Raw genomic sequence first — 17217 nt, 5'->3', positions numbered from 1 at the left:
GTACACAATGGGCCTGATTACAACTTTGGAGGAGGTGTTAATCTGTCCCAAAAGTGACGGTAAAGTGACGGATATACCACCAGCCGTATTACGAGTTCCATAGGATATAATGGACTCGTAATACGGCTAGTGGTATATCCGTCACTTTACCGTCACTTTTGGGACGGATTAACACCTCCTCCAAAGTTGAAATCAGGCCCATATTGTGTTAGTCCCCCCTGCCAGAATTAACAGGTGTTCAGGAATTGGAAGAGTTTTCACTCACTGAATGTGCAAATGGCTTGCCTTGTGGACCAGTACATCTCCCACATCACTGCCAAGTATCCTGGGTTGGTACATGACGCCTTCGTCCTGAGGAATAGCAACATCCCAAATGTGATGGCCCAACTACAGAGGCACAGGGAATGCCAGGACAGGGGCTGAGGGACATTATAATGAGGCAAATGGGCGAATCAGAATAATAATTGAGAGAACCTTCAGCCTCCAAAAGGTCAGGTTCAAGTGTCTCCATCTGACAGGTGGTTCCCTGTCATACTCACCCGGAAAGGTCTGCCAGATAGTAGTGGCATGCTACATGTTGCACAACCTGGCCCTCAGACGGTATGTGCCTTTTCTGCATGAGGAGGGGACTGGAGATGCCCTGTGGCAGCAGTGGACCCTGAGGACAGTGAGGATGAGGAGGCAGAGGATGAGTATGAGGACAACAGAACATCAGTTATACAACAATACTTCCAATGACAAACAGGTGAGACAGTGGAACTGACCATTACTCAGACTATTGATTTATCTATGTGCCTGGGGCATGATGGCATTCGCTTCCTTTGCATCTCAACTTACTGTCAACTATTGTGTCTCATTTTCCAGATGTTGGTGATATGACAACATTGGCCATTATGCGATCACTACAGACTGTTCAAGGTCATTAATTTTTAGCTATTACAGTGTTTAGATCATTTACACTCAATATGACTGTTCCCACAAATGCACATTTAAGACACATAAAACAGTGTTAGTAATATTGTGTTCAAGGGTGTTTATTGTAGTGCTGTATAATTGAGAGCAAACTGTAATGGAATGGGGTGATTGTGGAGGAAAGTCCAGGGTATTGTTCCAGTCAGTTTGTAGCACAGGTCCAGTGTCCAAGGGGCCGTAGGAAGGGGAGAAATGTCAGTTCAAAGTGGACAATGTGACAGGGTGAGACACAAGGGGGACAATCATCAGAGTCTCATTTCCTGGCGGTGGTCTTGGTCTTGGCAAGTGTCTCTGGCTTCTGTCTGGTTCGCAGGGTATGTTTGCAGTCGGGCTAACCTTCTGTAGCGGGAGGGGTGATGGTGGCCTGTGGGTCCTGTGGTGCGTCCTCCTGTCCACCACCAGCAGCAGAAGTGGAGGGCTGGTCAATAGACTGGCTAGTGATAAGGGCCTGCTGATGTGCTGTCCCTTTCCTCATGATGTTGGCCATGTCTGCCAGCACCCCTGCTATGGAGATCATGGTGGTGTTGAGTGCCTGTAAGTTCTCCCTGATCTCTTGATGGTGTTCCTCCTGCAGCCGCTTGTTCTCCTGCATGTTGTTCAGGATCTGACCCATTGTGTCCTGGGATTGTTGGTAGGCACCCAGGACAATGGTGAGTACCTCATGGAGAGTCAGTTCCCTTGGCCTGTCCTCCCTCTGGTGCACGGCGGACCTCCCAGTGTCCCTGTTGCCCTGTGCCCCTGTCCCCTGAATGGTGTGCCCACTGCCACTGACCCCAAGTCCCTGATTGTCGTGGTTATTAGGTGATTGGGTCCCTGTAGAGATGGCCACACTGCTGATTGATGTGTCCTGGGGACAGAGGTGTGGGTACACTGGGTGGGTGCTGTGGTGTTGGTAACTGATGGGGGAGGCTCTGTGGTGGACTGTGAGTGGGCTGGGGTGACTGACTGTCCAGTGGTCTCTGATGGATCACATTGTTGATCCAGATCCTGGAGTCCAGAGTTACTGTCATCAGTGGGGGCATCTTCTGTTGGGAGACTGGATAGTCGTGGCACCTCATCTCCAGTGAGATTGGCTAGGGCACGAGGGTATGTAAGAGATGTATTATGCTTCATGCCTGTGACATGTTGTACATCCCTATCTTCCCCTCTATGGTTGCTTTTGCTCTGCCACCTTTTATTGTGTATGGTGATGTATTGTAGGATTGTTAGTTCCCCTATGCTGTGAATGCTTTGGTGATGGGTGTCCATGCATGGCTTGGAGGGCTGTCCATGCATTGGTATGCCATGAAGGGCTTGGCATTGGGGTTAGTCGTCTGCGTTGGTGCAGTGTGTGGGATGAAGTGGTATGATGGGAGTGAGGGTGAGTGTGTGAGATGGCATGCAGGTATGGGAGGTCATAAGTGTTAAATGTTGACTGACCAGTGCACAGTCCTCCGGCTACTCCAGTGAGTCCCTCAGGATGCAGTTATGCCAAGACTTGCTGCTCCCATGCTGTGAGCTGTTGGGAAGAAGGTGGGGGTCCTTTGCCAGTCCTCTGTATGGCGAGCTGGTGCCTTGCTGCCAAGGAACGTACCTTCCCCCATAGGTCGTTCCACCTCTTCCTGATGTTGTCCCTTTTTCTTGGATGCTGTCCCCCGGCATTCACCCTGTCCACCATTCTGCGCCATAGCTTCATCTTCCTTGCAATGGATATCTGCTGGACCTGTGCTCCAAACAGCTGTGGCTCTAACCTGACAATTTCCTCCACCATGACCCTCAACTCCTCCTCTGTGAAATGGGGGGGCACGGGTGTTGTGTGATGTATGATGTGTGTGAGTGCGTGGGTGTTGGGTGGTGTGACTGGGTATGCATAGTGGAGTGATGAGGGATGTTTGGGTGTGTGTGTATTTGTCACAGTGGTCTTGATTTCTGTCTGGTGGCAAGGATTTGTATTCATAAAGGGTTGTGGGTAATGTGGGTGGGTGTTTTATAGTGTTGTGAGTGTGTGTGTGTGGTGTGTGTATGGGTGTCAGGTGTGTGTTGTTTGAATTGACCAATGTTGTGTAGTTTAGTTTTTGGGTGTCTATTCTGAGTGTGTACCGCCAATGGCTTACCACTATAGAATGTCCGCCATGGTGATTTGTGGGTCATGATGTGTTGGGCATTGTTCTGTTGGCGTAATAGTATAGGTGTTGGGACTGACACTTTAGCACTGACCTTTGGGCTGGCAGATTTGTTTATGTGGCTGTATTCTGTCAGTTTGGTGTGTGTGTGTCGTAATATGCCGAACGGTTATCCGCCACTGCGGCGGAATATTGGCGGCGGTCAGTGTGGCGGTAAGCGGGATTTACCACCAATGTCATGACGATGGCCTATATGTGTTGCTTAAGGAAAGAATAGCCGAAAAACAACCTGCAATTCTCCGCTATCTGAAGATTGGTGATCCCTCCATGGTGCTGCAGTGTGACAATCTCACGTGTACAGCCAACTGGTGAATCAAGATGTGGCTGCTTGCAATGGACAAATACTGGTGTGCGTACAAACAACATGTGCGGAAGTTAATGCTATCACTGATGACCAGCTTACATATCGGCTTTGAAAAATTGACTGAAGATTATTTCAGAAATAAAGGTTTTGTATTGTGAGACAGAGAATTGTAAGATCTTTTGAATGCCATCAGTATCCTAAGAGACCAAGGGGCATATTTATACTCTGTTTGCGGCGGAATTGCGTCATTTTTTTTGACGCAATTCCGATGCAAAACTAACTCCATATTTATACTTTGGCGTTAGACGCGTCTAGCGCCAAAGTCCATGGAGTTTGCGTCATTTTTTAGCGTGGACACCTACTTTGCGTTAATGATATGCAAGGTAGGCGTTCCCGTCTAAAAAATTGACTCCGAGGCATGTGCGCCGTATTTACACTCCCGGGCAAAATTCACGCCCGGGAGTGGGCGGGTCAAAAAAAATGACGTCCGGCCGCTTTTGCGCCGTTTTTTAGCGCCTGGTCAGGGCAGGCGTTAAGGGATCTGTGGGCTCGGAAGGAGGACACCCCCTGCCACCCTTGCCCACCCCAGGAGGACACCCAAGGCTGGAGGGACCCATCCCAGGGACATTAAGGTAAGTTCAGGTAAGTTTTTATTTTTATTTTTTTGTGGCATAGGGGGGCCTGATTTGTGCCCCCCTACATGCCACTATGCCCAATGGCCATGCCCAGGGGACATAAGTCCCCTGGGCATGGCCATTGGGCAAGGGGGCATGACTCCTGTCTTTGCTAAGACAGGAGTCATTTCAATGGGGGTTGGGAGTCTAAATAAATGGCGCAAATCGGGTTGAGGCGAAACATTTGCCTCAGCCTGACTTGCCCCATTTTTTGGCGCCCAAGCTCCATATCCCCCTACGCCGGTGCTGCCTGGTGTACGTCGTTTTTTTTCACGCACACCAGGCAGCGCCGGCGGCTAACGCCGGCTAACGTCATTGAATAAATACGGCGCCCGCAAGGCGCTTCAGAATGGCGTTAGCCGGCGCTAATTTTTGTGACGCAAAACTGCGTTAGCGCAGTTTTGCGGCAAAAAGTATAAATATGGCCCCAAAATTAAAGGAGGGGTGATCGTGAGGTTCTAGCTAGAATCGTTGAATTTATAGCTGTTAAAATTTCAAAACTTGTGAGGCTGCAACAAATTATCTGCAGGCCACCTAGTAATATCTGATTAGTATGTCATATTAGTATTATTATATATATATATATATACATAGTGAAAGGCCGAAAGCTCACCACCAACACCGACAAACTGTGTACCATGAAACTGTAAAAGGTTGCCCTGTTTATTTATCGCTAACATTTCATATTTTTATTATGCTGTGTTAGGGTGTCCGCGTTGAAAGGGGTATTTACAAAGAGCTGCCAATAAACTTTTAGTGATTAAATATTTATAGTGGAGAGTGGAGAGCTTAAAGAAGGTGTATATATTTACCAGATAAATGACTACGAAGGTGAAAGTGTGTTAAGTGCCTTTCTCAACAAAGAGTTAAGTTACAAATGGTCCACATTAGGAGAATGTGCCTAATCGGAGTGAGATTTGTTTTCTCTAAAGCCCACTCAGAACAGCATCCAAAGCAGTTTTTCATGGAAGTATCACCTTTAGCGGCCTTGATACCTTTGATGTCAATAGAGTTTTTGTGCCAGGGTCCACGGATATGTATCTGGAGCGCAGCTATATTCTGCTGCATCTTGTCTGCAAAATCACAAAAGCAGATAGTACCAACATTCTGGCCGCCGCTAAAGTGGTGAGGATTGCTTACCCCATCGCAACCATGTTTAATCAGGTGGACATTATTCTCGGCGACCGACTCATCACACAAAGTGATAGCATGTATGCCTACAGAGCCTACATTGAGAGTATTCTAAATTACAGTAGCAACGCCCTGCACTTGCAGCTTTCAGCAGCACTCTTGTTCAAGAATACTTTAGCACATTTTGGAGACAAGGAGCTGGACGGCAACATTAAAAGTTTTGTTAAAAGAGCAAGCTTTGCCACCAGCAGTAGAGAGTTTAACCTCCTTGGTCGTATACATTCAGACCTTTTCTTCAAAGACGAACTACTCATCAATGGTATCGATCTTAAAGTCAAACTTAACCACAAGAAGGACTCTTTCTGTCTCATTAACAGGGATGCAGAACAGTATAAACTGGTAATACTGTCAGCTAGTTTGTTTGTGAGGAGAGTGAACGTGCCCCCAAATGTCAGACTGGCGCACATCAAAGCTTTACAGCTGTTGACCGCCAAGTACGCCATTGAGAGAGTAGCTCTGAAGACATTCATCATCCCAGCCAGCATCAGATTAACCCAACAGCAAAATGTATTTTTCAGCAACTGCCGAAACTTATTATCATAGGTTTTGTCGATAATATAGCTTTTAGCAGTCTCTATACCTCAAACCCTTTCAATTTCAAACACTACAACATCAACTATGTGGCACTTTTTCAAGAGGGGGCTGTGATTCCTGAACAACCATACACACCCAGGTTTATCTGGGCTTGGTTTCGATAACCAGGAAGCACCTGCATGACTCTGGAGTCATCGAGTCAAGAGAAGGATATGGGACGGGCTACACACTGTTTGCCTTTGATATGACTCCTGACAAGGAAGATGGCGACCACTATAGCTTGATCAAAAAATGTAAATCTAAAACCTGAAATACGTCTTAGACAACCCATGGCTGCGAATGAAAACATGGTTGTATTCTCTGTATTTGACAATGTCATTAAAATCAATCACGCCCAACATAGTTTGTTTGATTATTTTTAAAATATTGAAAAATGCATACTTTTCAGGTTCAGGATTTCTTAAGCCGCCCTTAATACGCCAAGAAATCTTTTTTAGGTGTTTTTCCAAGCAATGCTCTACCTGAAGAAATAGGGTCTGAAAGACCCTTCACTCTCGTCTTTAACACAGATCCGCACTACAAGGAAGGAATTCACTGTGCAGCCCTGTTTTTAGATAAAGACAAGGTCACAGTGTTTGACAATACAGCTGTGTTCCACGAACATGTCATTTATATAAGACCTATATTCAAATATGTTAAAAAAGCTGCGACAAGGGTGGAGTACAACAAAATGCAGGTACAGAATTCTCTCTATATCACATGCTGGGAGCAATGTATATATTTATTAGTAAAATGTCAGAGGGTGTGACGTTTAGAAGTTTTAAAAATCTATATTTAAATGATCTAGTTAATAATGATTGTGTTGTTATGAAGCATGTAAAAGAAAACTCTCGGTCTACATCAAACGCTGTTAAAACATGTTACTCAGTTTGTCAAAAGTGTAAGGTCATGTAACTCCTCTCGTGTAATGATGGCTGTCTAAAATAAATAAATAAATAAATAAATAAAAATACTTTGAATACAGAGTCTGCATCTTTTATTCTGACGCAAGCATCCCCATTTAAACTGCTTTTTAAAAGATGACAGAAACATGTTGCAAAATTAAAAGGTTTATTTACACATCAGTTCTTGCAGTACATGCAACACAAGGATAACATTTTCCAAAGAGATAAAAGAAGAAATAATGATATGTTAACTACGTCATAAATATACCCACAAACACAGGCCCACATATACATACATAAGTTCAAAAGTCAGAAGAAACATCAGACATTTATCCACGTGTTCATTTTGGACAATGTATTTTTTTTAAGGTTCCAAAGGCAGAGCCATAGTGCTCCAAGAGGGGGACAGATGGGGAAAAAAGAGGTTGCTGGCATCTCAGGGTGGGGGTTTTGGGGTACTTTAGGGGGTATAAGTCAGACCTTTCAAACTTTCAAGCAATCGCCTATGTTCGGCCGATGATCATGGAAGGAATGTTGAGTTCCACAGTGGCTCATAGAAACTGTTCCTAACCACTAGGCACTTTCTGGAGTGATAGTGTTTTGGGGTGCATAAGACATTTGGCCAGGTCATACATGTGAGAGCCTACAACTAGCTGCCCTTTGTAGTGGAATTCTCCTTTCTCATTCCACAAGGCCAGGCATTTGGAAGCTTCCATTTACTTAGCAACATTTGCGTGGGTCCGCTATAGCTTTGACATATTTCTAAAAGTTATTCAACAAAATTGCCTGAGGACGGCGGTGTTTCTTGAGGCATTGAAGGGGATTGTGAAGGCTGTTCAGAGTCAGGGGCATATAAAGTCAGCCTATTTTTCTCAGCATTCAATTGCATGTACTATTTTAAAAGGTTTTGAAGAGTGCTGGAGTAAAGACCAGCTTTCTCCTAAGATTTTAAATCAGTATGGTTCAAAATATCTTGAATCTCGGCATCCAGGCGTTGCATCTCATTTTCCGTATATCCAGGCATCTCCCGTCGATGACCGCAACTGTTCAAGCTGCTGCTGTGGCACCAAGTACACCTTTTGGGCATTCTCCATCAGGTCCTGTTTAGGAGGCTGGTGATTAGGGGTAAAGCTTTGGGCAACAAAGAACCCATAAAATCCCCCAACTACTTTACCAGTTTCTTCTTAGAAATGAGGGAAGCCCATTTATTACTGAGCTTCTTGATAAGGTGGTGCTTCTTCTTCAAAACATGGAACTGGTGCTCTGATATAGGGACATGACCTTTTAGGGTGTTTGAGGTGATCTCTGAAATGGCATCTACTAAATCGTCCGAAGCCACACACAGGATGGAATTTCTTTGCTTTGGGCTGGCAGTGACTAGCATTTTTTTTAGGGCTACATTTCAGTATAGACCCGCCAAAATGGTCAATACCATGTATTATAAGGTCTAGAATGTAAATGTTCCTGGAGTCTATTTAACTATTCTTTTTATAGGCTTTACACTTGGTTTAAAGCATGTAAGAGACATTGAGATCAGGTAGGAAAATAGCCACCCGAAGTCTGTAGTCTTCCAGAGTATTGGTTATTAAATCTACCAGTAAGCAACTGTGAGGTTTCTCTGTAGCATTGTTAAAGGCTTCCAAGAAAAACTCTGGGGCATATTTATACTCTGTTTGCGCCGATCAGCGCAAACGTTGCCCCGTATTTAAACTTTGACGCCCGAGTCCACGTACGACAAACTTCCGCCGTGTGCGTCATTTTTTGGATGCGGCAACCCGCCCTGCGTTAATGATATGCAAGGTAGGCGTTCCCGTCCAAAAAATGGCTTTAACGGCTGTGCGTCGTATTTATGCTTTCGGGCAAAAATGACGCACGGCCGGGAGGCGGAGCCAGAAAATGACACACAGCCCGATTTGCGTAAAAAAGTAACGCCTGGGTCAGGGCAGGCATTAAAATGGGGCAAACACACCTGTATTTAATCAGAACACACAGAACAAACAGCAGAGCAGCAACAGGGAGACATGGAGGTCATTCTAATCCAGTGTGCATGCAGACACAGAGCCAAGCAGCAGCAACAGCAGCCACAACAACACCAGCAGGGACCCCAAAGGCAGCGCAGAAGGCAGGAGAGGATATTCCGCCCAAGAACAACCCTTCTGGGCCTCAGGGAACACGACATCATACAGAGGTACCGGTTGAACTGGCAGGCCATTCAGCAGCTGCTGCGAAACATTGAACAGCAGTTGGCCCCCACTTTGGTGACACCCCACACCATACCAACAGAAACAAAGCTGCTTGCCGTACTCCACATGCTGGCAAGTGGCTCTTTTCAAACAACTGGTGCCCTGGTAGGCGGAATATCACAACCATCATTCTCCGCATTTCTGCCCAAAGTACTGGATGCCATCATTCGCCTGACACCCCGCCACATCTGCTTCCCTAACACACTGCAGAAGCAGCAGGAAACTAAACAGGGTTTCTATGCAATCAGTGGCTTCCCACACGTCCTTGGTGCAATCGACTGCACACATGTGCCACCTGCTGCAACTGAACACCTTTACCGCAACAGGAAGCACACACATTCAATCAACGTGCAGGCCATAGTTGATCACCAGGGATTGATCACCAACATTGTGGCTAAATATCCTGGGAGTGTACATGATTCATTCATCTTCCGTCACTGCACCATCAACCAACACTTCCAGGATGGACGGTATGGCAATGGACTACTTGTTGGTAAGTACAAAAACCTACTTATATACACACTGCACAGCAACCCTCTAGGGCACACAACACATACACCACAACAGCAACATCTAGACAGGAACACACTGAGGTCCTTACATCACTAGCCATGTTTCTTAAGTCACCATTGAACCTGTCACACATTGGATTTTACTGTACAGCCTAATGTGAAGACATTAATGAGTGTGGTTGCCGAAATGTCACCTTGCAAATTGTAAGTGTCCCAATGACCTTTACATTAATACATTGCATAAGTCTAAAGGTATGGGATGTCCAGGGTACTTTGATATGGACGTGTTAACAACACTTACAATTTAAACCTCTACATTGAACTATCAGCTCACCCCAAGTGAAGACAGAAGGACACCTGTATCACAAGTCACAATGCTAGGGAGGGCACACTGCACTGAAAATCCAAAAACATACTGATGACAAACTGTTAGCAGACAAACACTTGCTCAGCCAAGGAAACAACACAATGCAGATGGTATAGCCTACAAATATAGGATGTCACATCAGTACACAAAAGAGTCAAAGACAACACAAGACAACTACTGCCATGAAAGGTCTTTTCAATAGGGCCATCTACATCAACATGATCCCATTCTTTTTCTCTTTCAGCTGATCAGGGGTATGGCATCCAGCCATGGATAATGAGACCATTTGGCAACCCGAGTACTGCTGCCGAGCGTGCATACAACGAGACCCATAAGAGGACACGCAGCATTGTCGAGCGGACCTTTGGCCTCCTCAAGTCAAGGTTCCGCTGCCTCGACATCACTGGTGGTAGCCTCCTATATTCCCCAGAGATGGTCTGTAGGATCATCCTCACATGTGCAATATTGCACATCATTTGTGTCAAAAGGAACATTCCCCTCCTGGAACCAGACCCATACATGCCTGAAGACGAGGAAGAGGAGGATGCAGCCCTGCAATAGGAGGGGGAACAACCAAACACGGCTGCTGGAGTGCGTAGGCGCCAACACATTGTGAACATTTTTTTTAAAATATTATCACCATCACCACTTAATTAACTATTGTAAATAAACACTGATAACAAACACCACATCATGGTCTGGCTATTCATTTTGGCACACCTTTAGCTCTAAATATCAGAAGAAGAGTGTCGCCTCATAGAGCATTAATGATATAACAATCAGGACAGAGAAAAATACATTACAAATGTGATGCCTATCATACAACGGTCACATACACACACAATGTAAATGACTGACATCCTGTACAGTTCACCTTTGAAGGGCAATAGCTGAGGACAACACCTATTACACACATACATGTTGGAAACATGGTTCATCGCAACATATGGCACACAACTAAAACATCATCACTCAACTAGGGGAAAACAGGCCTCATACATCAGGCAGTTGACATGCTTTTGCTTCAGGAACAGGAATGTATGACCAGACTCTTGGCAGCAGTAATTCCAACTACATACAATCTTTGCAATGACTATCTGTCACTAGAGTTACACATAAGCAGAACATACACAGCACAAGTGCCACACATATGACAAGCATCCAGCACATCACATCCCATCTACATGTCAACCCTTTTCTAAAAACCTTACACACCCATGCGCCTGGTCACACCCCACCTGTCTGAAGAGGTCCCTGAAATGCTGATATGTGTACCCTGAGATTCCCTCATCTACACACACACACACTCACAAGAGTCATCCAGTGTGCCACACCCTTTCCTATGCCTACCATTGTCGTAGTACCATCTCACTGCATGGAAGTCAGCTCAAATAATACACTGGCTTGGAGTTTTTAAGGCCTGCTATCACCTGTAGATTGCTTCCCGTGTGAAAGGTACTGTAGGCCATAGGCATAAGGGGCATGTGTGCCCAACATGTCAATAGTGAAACATATTTTAGCTACATTAACTCGTAATTAGCACATGGTTACCCCCAAAAAAGGTTTAGGCGACAATTGCATTACCTAAATGGCCATTTTGCTATTTGGAATAGCTTGATACATGTGCTCACAAATTAGATAATGAAGACATCCTGTTAGCTCTTACATAATTTGAAAGTTGCAATCAGCAATTACCTACATGTGTGCGCAATTATGAGTAAAATCCATTATGGCCAATCATTACTATTGCACTGTGAATACCTTCTATACATCTTATAAGGGACATTTGCTATAGCTAACCCCAGTGTTTATCACTTAGCACCGTTTGGTCATGCAAAATTCCATTACTCATTTGGACAAATGAAATACATATTTGTCATTATGCGTCATATTTTCACGCATACAGCTTGTGCGTCATAATTTTTGACGCACAGGAGTGCAAATAATGCAGAGTCATTTTTTTTTTTTATAAATAGAAATAATATTTGGCTGCGGCTTAATTTTCACCCCTGGAACTGTAAATTATGCCGCAAACAAATATTATTTACAAATTATTAAAAATATTTTGACTCTGCATTATTTGCACTCCTGTGCGTCCAAAAATATGACGCACAACCTGTATGCGTGAAAATATGACGCATAATGGAAAAAAACGGCGGCCATGTTATGCAGGATGTGATGTAATAGGATATCCTGTTTACAGAATCTGTACAGTGGGTGTACTTTCACGTTCACTTTGCAGTCTCTGATTATTCTAGACTGTGTGGCTGTGTGTAAAGTGTTGTCCTGTGAATTTGTGCTTTTGTGTCCAGAGTGCCATCTTACTTGTTGTTTTGTCATCAATATATTGTTGTAGAATACTGTCTGAGTGTGTGTTGTATAAATTTGTCCAGTCCAGTGCTGTATTTATTGTCTGTGGGAGTCTGTTGTGGGTACTGTTATATAGGGGATAGTTGGGCTCTTCTATTTGTTAAGTTTTCTTTGTATTTCCTCACTCAAACTTTCCCCATTTCCCCCTTTTGTTTTCTTTTTACTACTACTTTTTCCCCTTTTTCTGTGCCTAAATGTCTGGTAGGCCACGTCTTTCCAGGATGGGTGAGGAGGAATTGGGGGGGGGTTCATATGGCTGGTTTGCCATTTCCTCCCACTGATGCTGGAGGCTGGGGGTAGGGTGATACAGGGGTATCACACGGAGGCCCGAAAAGTCCAGTGGGGGAAGGTGCGCCATCACTTGGTGCGTCTGTATGGGAGCCAACGGAATGAGCATCAATTGAAGCACCGCTGGGCTGACCTGATCTCCAGGGAGCAAGATCTGCTGGACCACCTGGGAATCATGATTGGTGGCCATGTTGGTGAGTACAGATCATGTAAATGTGCACAATTAAAAGCTGTGTAGTGACATGAGATGATTGGTACACAATCTGCCAGATAAGTAGCTGACTGTGTGTAATGCTAGGGAAACATACAGGGTAATTTATGCACTATGTGAAGTATGACAAATGCTAGCAGTCAGACAGCTCATGTTTTCCACACTTACAGGTTGCTTGTTGCTGAATGTAATGTAGTGCCGCCTTTGTGTCAGACAAGCAAAACATTAATGACGCAATCAGGACTCTACAGGTCACAATTGCCAGTGAAGTATGGATGTAGTAACATCATACCTACATATGTTGACGCTATAGCTAGACTGACATCGGAAACCCTACATGATGCTGAAAATGAGTGCTGCCTTCACGTCAATTGATGATAGCAATGTGGCCCAGACATATGTCTCATGTGTGTCTGGTGAGTGTGTAGGGAAAGTGTTCACGGAAGTGCTATGCCTGTTTGGGATAAATGCACTCCTTCATATTTTATTGATACATGCCAGATCTGAACATGAACCATATTTGTAAAGGAGTCAGGTGCCCTCAGCTAACATCTTAGACAGGTATTTTTTGTTACTTGTGCTAAAATCCGATTAGGGATGGCAGTCCAAAGGTATGGTCTAGGGTGCAAACATCTATGTTTGGTGCCCATCACCATTGTTTGGACACATCAATTTATGAAACTGTAACAACATGAGGTATTGCCAAAGTACCTGGCCCTCTGTACCATGTACCTAACTGTCACAAATGTGTCATGACCACATAGGCTGTTTGACAGGTCATGCAGTCCTCAAGTAACCAGCTTTTGGATGTCTCTCTTGGATGCACATGATGAGATGAATACACACCTATATTGTTGCTGCACACTAATGGAGGTGCATGTTTGCCACCACATGACAGTCAGGGCCACTGCATGTGTGTAGAAGTGTGTGTAACTGTAGCAGGAGACCCATCCTATGTAAATGTTGCCCAGGAATTATTCCATGCAGTATGAGCATGTCTGAAAGTGTTTCATTACTCATGTCAGCTTATCACATTGTATTTGTATTTGAAATTGTTTGTCAGTGCACGGATTCTGAGCATATTATTCCTTCCATGCTTTACAGGTGGACCTGCACCGTACACAGTGGGAGAGGTGGCTCGTTTTGAGTACCCCGACACCTACAGTGAGTGTTGACATGTGTGGTATGTTTTGTGTTTGCTGGTGATGTGTGATGGACTCCTGTGTGTTGAACACATTGCAAGGTGTGATGCGCTGCCCAATCATTAGTCTTGTTCCATTAGTGGGATTTCAGTTATCACATTATTTTGAGTTGACCAATTCTTATCCATTTGTCTGATCTTGGGTTTGTAGGCCATTCCTGTAGGGCCCACTATGGGAACTGGGGTGAGTCATGTGGAATACACTAGTTACAATAAGAGTTGCACTGTGACTCGTCTCAGACTGAGTCTGCATGTCAGACTGACATTCTCCCAGATAGCTTCTGCAAATGGCTTGTCTGAAGACTGCTGCTTCCCTATTAACTGATGTACTGAGTACACTGTAGGTTGGATCTTCTGGGAGCATGTACTTCCACAAGTTGTACTAGAAGTGTGTGGGACAAGAGTGCAACGGCCTAGGTGTGCATGCTATTCAAGATCATGGGTGTTCTTGCTCCTCTGTGCCTGTTGAAAATTATGCCTCACTGGAAGTATGTGATGTTGCCCTAGGTCAGTACATTTTGACATGTGTGGACCTTGGATAGGACAAGGTTTAGCTGACTCCAATTTGTTGATAGCCCTTACTGGTGGTGTGTGTGTGGAGCCAAAAACATGTTGAGCTTTCTATACACTCCTGCGTGTGCATCTATTTTGGGATTGTTTGTTGTTCTTGTCCCCCCCCCTCAAACACAGGCATGGGTTTGTGAATAGGGTACCTAGGACTGAAGCAACCAGCATGTTACACATACTTGTGAATATATGAAATATGGTTTTGAACCTAGTGTACACACTCAGTTATGGCACATGAGTACGTACTATACTAGCAAATCCCATTACAAATTGCAGACCTTGAAGTTTGTGATTGTTATCACATACACTGACATATGTAGTCCAGGCAATAGGCAGAGGAGGTGCAGCATGATTGTTAGCTGCAACTGTCAGTACTTTGATGACAAGTTATTGCCAGTTGTTACCCATCATGTAGATTTTGTATGTGCTATGTGTGAGATGACCTTTGTAGGGAGGCTTTCCATGTACTTCCTCTGAGACTTTCAATGATCTGTATGGTGATATGAGCTGTTACAAGTACAGTAGATGTATTGTCAGATTGACCACTTGTGCTATTCCACACAATGCAGTTCCTATGGTAAATAGTTGCCCTTTGTCTTCACAGCTGTAAACATGACTGCTGCACAGAGGCATGAATTTGAGCGGCGGGCCATGAGGTACCAACACATCCTGCAGGTGCAGTCGGGGTTCTGAAGGATGGCCCGTAAATACCAGTCGGATCGGGCGTCCGGAGCATGGTGGGCTTCACACAGGGTGGCCCAAGGTTGCCCACTACAGCCACCACCACCACAACCACCGGTTCTCCCCAGGTGGCCCCAGCCACAGCGGGGACAGTTGTCCCTGCAGCACACCCAGGCCCCAGCAGTGTGACAGCTGCAGGACAGTCCAGTGGGCTAGGCTCAACACGCCCACAGAGCACCTCTGCCGGGACCCAAACAGAAGCAGCACCACCAATCGACCACCAATCGACCCTGCATGACATCATGCACGAACGCACCCCCTCAAGGCTGGCTGCCATAGTTTGCATCCCCACCCGCACCTCCTTGGCCAGCTCCCGCTGTACTCCAACTACAGTTCTTTCAAAGCTGGTGCCAGTGTCGTCAGAGTCCTCAGCTGTATTGGAGCTGACAGGTCTTGCAATTGGGGTGGTGGGTGATTCCTCTGCGCTGGCTGCTTGTTCTGTGCTCCTCCTTGTGACTGAAGGTGGGGTCTGGAGGGTTTCAAGGACCTTTTGGATGGTCTCCTGGGGAATGTTTATGGGCTCGTCATCCATGTCATCAGGGAACTCTGGGACATGCATATTGGCAGGAGATCCATCTTCCTCTGCAATGAAACAGGGTACAATTAGTGTGTCTGTGTTGAGACAATTTTGACGTGACGTGCCTGCCTTTTGATGAATTCACTTTGTGATCTTGTTTTGTATTGATATCTGCTGTCCTTCAGATGGGCATTGTTTCAGGCCTATGGCCCACCTGTGTGTCACATGTATGTTATTGAGTTATCAGACTTGTCAGCCTCATCCCCTCTAGGTGTTGCTTTCTGCCAAATAGAGAATAGCCAACTTTTTGTCCTACTTGACCCTCCGTGTATATCCATTCTCATGGTGAGACCTTTCACTGGCTGTGGGTGTTCTGATGGTCCTGGCAGCACACTTGACTCTCAGGACCTGCCCCAATCCCTGAGCGTTCACATCGACTTAATTGTAATTGACTTGTAGCATATCCTATGTTTTGCAATGTTATGATGTGATATGGATGTTGATATTGTTAATGTGTCCTGCTGATGTTGGGTAATGTGTGTTACATTGGATTGCCCTGATAGTCGTATCAGTGTCCTATTTCGTCCTCTGACTGTGCAGGTGTATTTCAGTGACGAGTTCCATGTGTCCCCTCCTCAATGCTGTTGTCTGAGCAGTATGACATTTGTGATGTTGCCTTGTTAGCCAGGCACAGGATGGACCCTGACATATGCAGCATGGGTGTGTCCTTGGTGCTGTGTCACTCCTATTGTTGTTTACATTGGCTGATGTTTGTGACACCTATGGGCATTGACATTTGCGTGTACTGGGACCTTTGTCTTGTTTCAGGAGATTGTTGCAGATGTCATCCTCACCCCCTAATTTAGGTATGTGTGTTCCATGGGGAGGTTACTGCCATTGGCTACTAGAGCTGCACACAGATCAGAGGTGGTAGTGGCAAGTGTTGTTGCAGTTACATTGCAGTTGTCGTTTTGGCTAGAGGATTGCTAATAGTCCCCTAGTTACTGTAGGAGATATGTTGGCTGACGAGTGCCAGGATGTAAGTTTGACGTAGTGGCCTTCCCTCCTGTCGAGGCTTTCCCTTTGCTCCATTGTTGGCATGACAGCATGCCCCCATGGGACTGTTGTTGGTGTAGTGTAATGTTGTGCCCCAGCTTATGTTTGTGCAGGCCATGCCCCCCTGCAGTACCCCTTTACCCATGCCACTCCATGTATATGATGACTTACATGCAATGTGTTGTAGATATTTCCCCCCTGCTTACAGTCAACATTATTGTATTTTAATTCTCCATGCGACTTACCCTGCATGTGCGTTGTCTCGTGGTAGTCTGCGCTGTCTTGTCCTTGAATCCCTGTGACGATCTCCTCAGGGATGACGGCTGCGACCATCTCCTCCATGTGGTCCAGGGCCTCCTGGTG

The sequence above is a fragment of the Pleurodeles waltl genome, chromosome 8, assembly GCF_031143425.1.
Source record: "Pleurodeles waltl isolate 20211129_DDA chromosome 8, aPleWal1.hap1.20221129, whole genome shotgun sequence".
NCBI lineage: Eukaryota > Metazoa > Chordata > Amphibia > Caudata > Salamandridae > Pleurodeles > Pleurodeles waltl.
The sequence above is the reverse complement of the archived record's forward strand: the minus strand, read 5'-3'. Positions refer to the sequence as shown.